Below are 9,780 nucleotides of genomic sequence, written 5' to 3'. Positions count from 1 at the left end.
TAGCATTTTATAAGTTCCTCTAAGGAAGCTGAAATACACATACAGTAAGTGAGGGTGGGGTTTCTACAAATGCATGAATAACTGAGTATTGCAAATATGTTGCAATGGGTCTCTATTGCATCATCATCTGGTATGCTACAGAAATAGGTGTCGTCTGAAATATGGGTGAAATAAATCCAGAAGAGCCAATGTCACTGGGATACAGATGTGGGGAAGACACTATACAAAATGATATTGTATCAGAATCTGCTTCATTATATATCGTCTCTCCCAGCAGCAAAATGCAGAGCATAGGATTTAAACAGTACAGCGGTGGGCCTTAGCCACAAAGTTCAGCTCTGGATCGAAACACTCCCCAAGTTCAGGGAGTGGAGACATGGATCAGGTGTCATCTCTTGTAGAGTCAGATGCCAGCTGTGCAAGTTTTGAACTGGAGCCAGACTTCCTAAGGTAAGGGGATATTAGTATCTTGGGGAGGGTGTGATCTGAGAGAAGCTTTCCAGGCTGAACACACAGACAGTATTGTGAACATCATCGACCCAAGAAGTCTGATGAACAAGAGGAGTAATCAATAGAAAGCAACCAGGTGGAGGGCCTGGCTCTAAATTGCTTGCCCCAATAACATGCTCTCAGATGTCATTTCAACTCGATCATGATATTTTTACTCTCTAAAATTCAGAGTGTATTCCCATTTTTAGGCAGTTTCTGGAAGATAACAGGAAGAAAGTGTCAAAACCAATTTCAAAGTTGCAGCTACCTGCCCTATCTAATGATATGCCCCCTCCCACCCACACATACACAACTGTCGTATCTGACCAAATGTGGGAGTGTTCATGAAACTCGTGTCTTACATTTGCATGTGCAGCAGCTATTCAGGCCGCAAGTACGTGCATTTTCATCCAATCAGGGCACAGAAACATTACCCTGGGATGTGTCTGGTTGGTCACCCCAACCAAGCAGCACAGCTCAAATTTTAAATGTGTCATATTGAACATTCACAGCAAACGGTTCATAATAAAGCCATAAACTAGGAAATCCCACCCCCTAGAAACATCATTGAATAAAGCTGAGTAAATCTCTCTTTGCTGGCAGGTATTCTACGAGAACACTAATGCAACTCTGCAGCTCCCCTTTCTGTATTTTCTTAGCTCTTTGTCCCTGGGCTGTTGGCTGTTCTATCCTTGCCACTCATGCCAACCACCTGTGCACAAACCCACCTGGCACAGTCTATTCCATCCCCCTTCTCTGCTTTTTTCATATCCTTGTAAGGATCCAGAGGCCTGGAACATGGGTCTGCAGGGCTCCAGCTGACTAACACTTCCATGTCACCATCTGGTAGCCATGGCAGAGCCACAATTCATGCACTATCAACCCTGGAGGGAACTAAGCACCACAGGAAGTGCCACCCACGGAAGACCCAATCAGCAGGCGCACTATTTAAGCATGGAAGGTGTTTCAGGAAGCTCTCTATGTGACCTAGAATACCTGGCCTGTTGCTACAACAGTCCCTGCTTCGGACTCCAGATATGTTCTTCGGCTCTGATTTCTGGCTTGCGCTCTGCCTCTGGGCCTGATTCCTGATCCCTGACTAGACTCCTGCAGTCTGACCCCTATCTCTGACTCCTGATCCTACCCATTAGGTCAGAGTGCCCACATCCCAGTCACGACACCTTTCTCCCATGGAACACCACACAGAGTCTGTTGTGTGATCCCTCCTCCACCAGTGTTCGGAGTGAATGCACTACTCTTCTAAGAGTCACCTTGCAGGAATAGCAGAGCACTTTGGAGCAGAGTGGCTCAGTATGAGGTAAACAAGTAGTGGAGGAAGAGGGATCTTGCAAAGCTTAATTTGTGCCAGGGCTGGCCAGGCCTGAGCCCCAGTACCTCCAGGTTTGTCAGTTCATAGCTCTAGCACCTCTGGGTTTGCTGCATCAGTTACGAATCTAAAAACATTGCTTGAGCCCTGGCACCTCTATCATTACAAATTAAGCACTGGGGAGCTGGCGTGTTGGAGTGAGATAGTGGAAACATAGGGACTTGTCCTCCATTCCCCTGTAACAGAGAGACACCAGCTCCAGGTGGATACAATCAGAAACAAATACTTTCTATAAATAATATATAGTTACATGTCTGTTAAAAAATAAATAAAAAGCAGATGAGACCAGCTCTTTGTGAGTCTAGACAGACATCTATTAGCAGAAAAGAAAAGCTATGCTATAAATAATTCAGAAAGCCCATCATTGTGTCCAGAAGTGATCATTGCTACATTCAACTGCTCCTATAAGGCATTATTTTCCTGTGCTGTGCATCCTAGGGTACATAGGAACAGAAACTGCCGTAGCTCATTTTGATCAAAAACCAAAGGGGGAAAACTCAGATGTTTACATTTGATTTTATTTCCGTTTACAGAAGTGTGCTGATCCAGTGCTCTGGCTCACTGACATTCATTATAAAGAACAACAAGTAAGCCCAATGTCCTACAAACAGAACCCCATCCACCTCCTCCAGAGCTCTCTGTAACCCTACCAAAAAAGCCTGAGGAGACAAGTGGGACTTGCAGTATGAAGTATGGGTCAACAAATATACGCTCTGGAGAACTGACAAAGGAAACTCACTGAAAACATCTTGTTTCTTCTTCCCTCAGGGTTAAACCATGAGGCCCTTCGCATGAATGGGAACTGCAGCCAATGGGAGCTGCAGGGGCGGTGCCTGCAGACAAGGCAGCATGCAGAGCCACCTGACTGTGCCTCGGCTGCTTCTGGGAGCTGCTTGAGGTAAGCGCTGCCCGGAGCCTGCACCCCGAGTCTCTCCCTGCGCCCCAACCCCCTCATCCCCAGCCCCACCCCAGAGCCCGCACCCCCAGCCAGAGCCTGCACCCCTTCCCGCACCCCAACCCCCTGCCCCAGCCCCCTCCCACCCTCTGAATCCCTCAATCCCAGCCCAGAGCACCCTCCTGCACCCCAAACCCCTCAGCCCCAGCCCCATCCCAGAGCTCACACCCCCAGCGAGAGCCCTCACCCCCCCTGCACCCCACTCCCCCGCTCCAGCCTGGAGCCCCCTCCTGTACCCTGAACTCCTCATTTCTGGTCCCACCCCAGAGCCCGCACCTCCTCCCGCACCCCAACCCCAATTTTGTGAGTTTTCATGGTCTGCCACACAATTTCTATTCCCAGATATGGCCCTCGGGCCAAAAAGTTTGCCCACCCCTGATGTAGAGAGTTATTCATAGATAATGGAAGTAACCACTAAAATGAGAACACCAACCCAATTTTTAATTCCTTCTTGACCAATAAGATAGAAGAAAGCAAACACATGAGACTCAGTGTTAAGAAACTGCATTTCTTCTGTTTTACCACAGAGTGTCACCCTTATTCCACATATTTTTCAATGAGACACAATCTCTAAGGGGTAGGAAAACTGTTCTTTAAAAGGAACCAGTTTCAAATTTCAGTGACTCAGACCTTGTCTACACTACTTTTGTATAACCTACGTCACTCAGGAATGTGAATAAGCCACACCCCTGAGTGACATAAGTTATACCGACCTAAGAGCCGGTGTAGACAGCACTATGTCAACGGGAGAGCTTCTCCCACTGACATAGCTTCTGCCTCTCGCAGAGGCAGGAGTTATTAAGCAGATGGGAGAGCTCTCTCCTGTCATCTTAGAGTGTCTCCACCACAAGCGCTGCAGCTTGTAAGTACTGTAGTGTAGATGTAGCCTCAGAAGAGTGTTCATTCTAGAGATCAGCCTAGACCCAGGGTATCCTTCCTCCTCACCTGAGACATATGGCAGGGGTTAGGGATCACTGTGAGATTACGTCACACATTCCTCTCACATCACACTCAGAGTTCTGATGTGCACCTGCTCCTCCACCGCCAGCGCTTTTTTCTGTGGTTGTCTCACAGGGATACAGTCTCTCCCCCATCCTGTTCAATGTCTATATAAAGCAGCTAGTGAAGATTGTGAAATAGGATGGATTAAAATGCCAGCAAGATTACCCTCACTTCTACATCATTTTCATATCAGACTCAGATAGCACCATTTTCCAATTATGATTGGGATCTGCAACTGGATGAAGATTAGCTGGTTGAATCCTGGAAAAACTCAGGTGACACTGGCTAGGGAATAGAGAAGCACTTTAAACAATTTTCCACCTTTATTACATTATCCTCTTAGAGGGTGTCTGCCCGTCCATAGCCTTGATGTTCACTGGGACTCCTCAGTGCTTCTGGATACCCAAATAGCCATGGACACAAAACACACACCCTTTTCCATCGACAGCCCACAAAAGATTGTGTCTTCTCCTGTTGAATTTGGATCTAGTCATAGTGATTCACACATTCATGATCTCCAGGCTTTATTAGTGCAATGTTCTGTACTTAGATGTGAAGTGGCTGATTCAAATTGCCTTTGGGCTTCTGGGTGGAATTCACTATGTTGATATTGACCTTTGAAGTCACCAGTGGTTTGAGTCTGGGTACCCGGGAGAGCATCTTTCTTCTAGTATCATATTGCTCCAGCTGTGTCAGCAGAGTCATAAGCTGGAGCTCTCTCAATACAGGAGCTGAAATATTTGAGCTAAACTTAGTTGAGGTTCTGGCTGCACTTTCCCCCACACCTTCTCATTTATGCCCTCTCTGTGTGTGGCCCCACAAAGTTGCAGGACCTACTTGTCTACCTCCTCCTGGTGCTGGCCAAGATGGCCATCCAGCAATCCAGGAGGCGGAAGCTCAGCAGAGAGGTTCCCTACAACTGTGGGGGCTGCTTCTGTTCCTTACTCATCTCACATATCTGGGGACACTTCTCCTGGACTGCATCCAGTCACTCCTCAAACTCTGCAAAGCTCTGGGCACTATCTGGGGTTCTCTGCTCGGTGTCCCCATCTGATTCCCTCATTTTACACCTAGATCCTCACTCCTGTATGTGTTTTTCCATTTCTGTCCCCTGCAATCAGTTGTCTCCTAATTCCTGTGGCCCCTCCCTCATCTGAGGGGGGCAGGCCCTTAGTGCTGGTAGGCTCCATCCACTGCTTGAGGATTCAAACATGCATTGAAAACAGCCAATCCCCTGCTCACCACTAGTACTGTGTTTACTAGCCTGCCTTATGATACCTTATCAATAGAGGTAGCGAGGAAGCAATCCCCTTCCTTATTCAAAATGGTTTATTCTAGGCTGATCTAATTCCAGATAGCAGCTTCTCCATTACAAAAGAGTTCTTTTGGGATATTTGGTGTGCTCCTTCTTTCTCTGATCCTTCCAGAGAATTTGGGGCTCTAGCACTGGATCTACAGGTATAAATGCAGAGAGAAACGTAAGGGTATGCAACTCTGTATTAACTACCACTTAGCAAACAGACCAGAATGCCTGACGTACTATATATAATGGAGAGAGAATTGTCCTTCTAGTCACTGAGGCAAGAGGGAAGTTCAGACCTCAGGGTCTTGTAACTACAGCCAAGGAAAATGTAAATAGGGGTTTTAAAAATCTCCACCATTTCCCCCTCAAAGACCACAATCTTCCCACTCAAAACTTGTTTTCCCTAGGAAATTTTATCATGCTTCATCATGAACACAGGGAGCTGAATTAGATAATACAATGCCAACCATGACTGGTCAGGACAAAACGAGAAGCTGTGTTCATATCTCATCTAATTATGCTGGTATGAAGGTATAAGGGATACCCTTCCTCTGGGGTCAGAGGCCTGCAGCTGACAGGCTGGCTGATTAGCTCTGCTGCTGCACCTGAGAAAAAGAGCTGGATCTTAATTGGCTGATCTTCATAGAAGAAGGCAGCAGGAAATGGAGAAAGAAACAGCAAAAAGAACAGGAGTACTTGTGGCACCTTAGAGACTAACAAATTTATTAGAGCATAAGCTTTCGTGGACTACAGCCCACTTCTTCAGAAAGTAAACAGAAACAGCAATTCCCTCCAGAAAGCTAAGGGGCTAGTTGCTATGTACCTAGTGGGCTGCTGCTAGAGCAACTGTATCTCTAGGGCTTGGAGGTAAGGGCCATAAAATTTGGGTTGATGAACTTACTGGTGTGAGGGGTGGAGGTGGGGAAGGGACTATTCAGCCTGCACAGCCTTTGAAGGAAGAGTTTGCCTTTGCTAGGCAGGCTTGAAATGAGGGAGGGGGGAAACAATTAACTTTGGAAACTGCTTACCTGGATTCTGTGACAGAGCTTCACAGAATCTGTGAAGGGAGTGAGCTGGCTCAGTAAGAGCAAAACCTGGTCCAGTAGGAAGAGGTGCTATAAGATAGGCCACAATATTTTACAGCAGGAACCAGGGTTTACCCACAGTTAGCTGACATGATGCTGAACTCAGTATGCTCCTGACTTATAAATTAAGCAATCAGCATCATACTTGCTAACTTGACTCTTCGTGATTGTGTTTTAACATGACAACATTTCCTAGTAAAGACCAGCTGTTTGCAAGATTCCATTGTTACCCACCCCTAGCTATATTCTGTTGAGGTTAGTGTTGAGTTACACTGATTGGATGACATGAGGAAGCCTGTATCGCCACTGCTTGTGTCTCCTCCGCGGCTAAACAGACAACCTCATTTTTTCAGAATTGTCAATTTATCACATTTAGTCAGTATGAAATTCAGGCACAAAGGAGATGGGGAAATTTTAACAATATTCTAATATGCACTTCTTATACATCATCAAAGCTTTGCATGGTACTTCATAGCCAGATAAAATTATAGGTACCAGCTGGCCCCTCTGAGTCCCATTTTAAATCCCAATGAACAGTTTGAGTGCCAAGGCTCCTTAGATTTATGTGAGTTATAAACTGAGTGCTGGATCCTCTTGTCCTAAATACAAACCAGACCTAAGCTGAACACAGCGGCAGCTCCAGGCACCAGCGCAGCAAGCGCATGCCTGGGGCAGCGAGCTGCAGGGGGCGGCCTGCCGGTCCCTGTGAGGGCGGCAGTCAGGCTGCCTTTGGCGGCATGCCTGCGGGAGGTCCGCCAGCCCCGCAGTTTTGGCGGCAATTCGGCGGCGGGGACGCCGAAGGCGCGACACCGGCAGACCTCCCGCCGAATCCGCGTTACCAGCGGACCGCCTGCAGGTGCGCCGCCTGACTGCCGTACTTGGGGCGGCAAAAAAACATAGAGCCGCCCCTGGCTGAACAGAAAGCATTCCAACCAGATGGTAGGTGGGTCCTATTTCAGTCAGGCTTAGTCCAAACTCATGTACAGCTCCTAAAAACACAGAGCCTTTCCGATGTGCTCCATGAGACTATGAAAGCTAAACATACTTCAGTCCTATTTCCACTTTGAGGCCCTAGGAAATTGCCAAAGGATCCACAGAGATGCCTTGCCTAGGGCTAGCCTGGAATACATCATAGGCTCTACTATGTGTTGGTACTAAAATCAAATGGTGTGCATTTTTTGGAAAATGATTGCCTGTTGATATAATGGCATGATCAACAGCTTGAGCACATCCCTTTGAATTCTGAGGCCATGTCTACACTACAGAGTTAAGTCGACTTAAGTTATGGCGACGATCATAAACCGCTATAATTACATCACTTGTGCATGTTCACTCAATGCTCCTTGTGATGGCGGAGCACATCCACAGGTGGTGCTCTAGCACCAACAGAGAGCAGAGCACCATGGGTAGCTATCCCACTGCCAATCGCCACTTTCTCCCGTTAGGAGTTCTGGGACTGGATCTCAGTGCATCTTGGGGGTGGGATCACCATCCCATGATGCAATTTTCTCCATCCCATAATTCTAAGGGCTTCCAATTGCATTTCACACTGTTTTTCAACTGCCCATGTAAACCTTATACCCACCATCTCTGTCTTAAAGCCTGGATCCTGCACAGCTCACCAGTCTTGGGATAAGTGTTATCAGGGCCAGCTCTAACTTTTTGCCGCCCCAGGCAAAAAAGAAGAGCGCCACCCCGCCGTAACACCTCCCCCGAAGTGCCGCGCCACCCAAACCCCCGCCCCTCCCCCCGATTGCCGTGCCGGGTTGCCCAAAACCCCTGGAGCGCCGGGCCGCCCGTCCCCCACAAGCGCTGCACTGGGCCGCCCGCCCCCACCGAGCGCCTCGCCGGGCCGCCCAACCCCCCGCCCCCCCGAGCACCTTGCCGGGCTGCCCAGACCCTCGGAGCGCTGCGCCGGGCCGGCCAAACCCCCGACCCCCGACCCAAGTGCCGGGCCGGGCCGCCCAACCCACCAGAGCACCGCCCAAACCCCCGGCCCCCCCCCCCAGCGCCGCGCCGCACTGCCCCACCCAAAACCCCGGAGCGGTGCCCAAATCCCCCCCTCCCAGCGCCGCACCGGAGCGCTGCGCCACGCTGCACCAGCCAAACCCCTCCCCCCCCAGTGCTGTGCCGGGCCGGGCTGCCCAAACCCCCGAGTGCCGCGCCAGGCCGCCCAAACCCCTGCCCCGCCCCCCTCCTCACCCCGGAGCGCCATGCTGGGCCGCCCAAACCCCCGGAGCGCTGCGCCGCACTGGGCTGGGCCGCACCGCCCAAACCACCGCCCCCCCCAGCGCCGCACCGCCAAAGCCCCCGCCCCCCCGCCAGAACCACGCCACCGAAACAAAAAAAACCCTCGAGCGCCACCCTGCAAACAAAAACAAAAACACCGCGAGCACCCCCCGCCACCCCAACATTGGCTGCCCCTTATAAGGTGCCGCCCCAAGTACATGCTTGGTCGGCTGGTGCCTGGAGCCAGCCCTGAGTGTTATGAACACAGTGCGATTGATCCTGCAGTATTTCATGAGCTGAGAATCTGAGCAGGAATCTGTGCTGCCTGCCATGCTGTGTACTATGGAAAGAAACAATTCAAGATTGATGTTGGCATTTATGGAGCAGCAGCTGCACACAGTGGACCGTGGTTACTGGGCTCAGGAAATAAGCACTGAGTGGTGGAATCAGATTGTGATGCAGGTATGGGATGATGAGCAGTGGCTGCAAAATATTTGTATGCACAAAGCCATCTTCCTTGAACACTCTGCAGAGCTCACCTCTGCCCTGTGTCACAAGGACACCAAAATGAGAGCTGCCCTAACAGTGGGAAAGCATGTGCTGATCGCTGTGTGGAAGCTGGCAACTCCAGACTGCTACCAGTCAGTTGTGAATCAGTTTGGAGTTGGGAAGTCCACCATGGGGGTTGCCGTGATACAAGTTTGTAGGGCTATTAATCGCCTCCTGCTATGAAGGACTGTGACTCTGGGCAATGTGTGGGAAATAGTGGATGGCTTTGTGGCAATGGGATTCCCTAACTGCGGTGGGGAGATAGATAGCACACATATCCCAATTTTGGCCCAGACCATCTTGTAATGGAGTACATCAACAGAAAGGGCTACTTCTCCATGGTCTTGCAGGCACTGGTGGATCACCAGGGTCATTTCACTGACATCAATGCGAGGTGCCAGGGAAAGTGCATGACACACACATCTTCAGGAACATGAGCCTGTATAGAAAGCTGCATTCAGGGACTTTCTTTCCAGACCAGAGGATTCCAATAGGGGATGTGGCAATCCTAGTGATCCTGGGAGACCCAGCCTACCCCTTACTCCTGTGGCACATGAAGCCATACACCAGAAACCTTGATAGCAGGCTCAGCAGGTGTAGAATCACTGTAGAATGTGAGTTTGGCAGATTAAAGGGTAGGTGGCGCTACCTTTTTGGCAGACATCAATGAGGAAATTATTCCCATGGTCATAGCAGCCTGCTGTGCTCTGAATAATATTTGTGAAGCCAAGGGGGAAAAGTTTCCACAGGGATGGAGCATTGAGGTGGACTACCTGGCAGC

Source organism: Malaclemys terrapin, chromosome 1 (genome assembly GCF_027887155.1).
Source record: "Malaclemys terrapin pileata isolate rMalTer1 chromosome 1, rMalTer1.hap1, whole genome shotgun sequence".
Classification (NCBI taxonomy): domain Eukaryota; kingdom Metazoa; phylum Chordata; order Testudines; family Emydidae; genus Malaclemys; species Malaclemys terrapin.
This window is presented reverse-complemented; position numbering follows the sequence as displayed.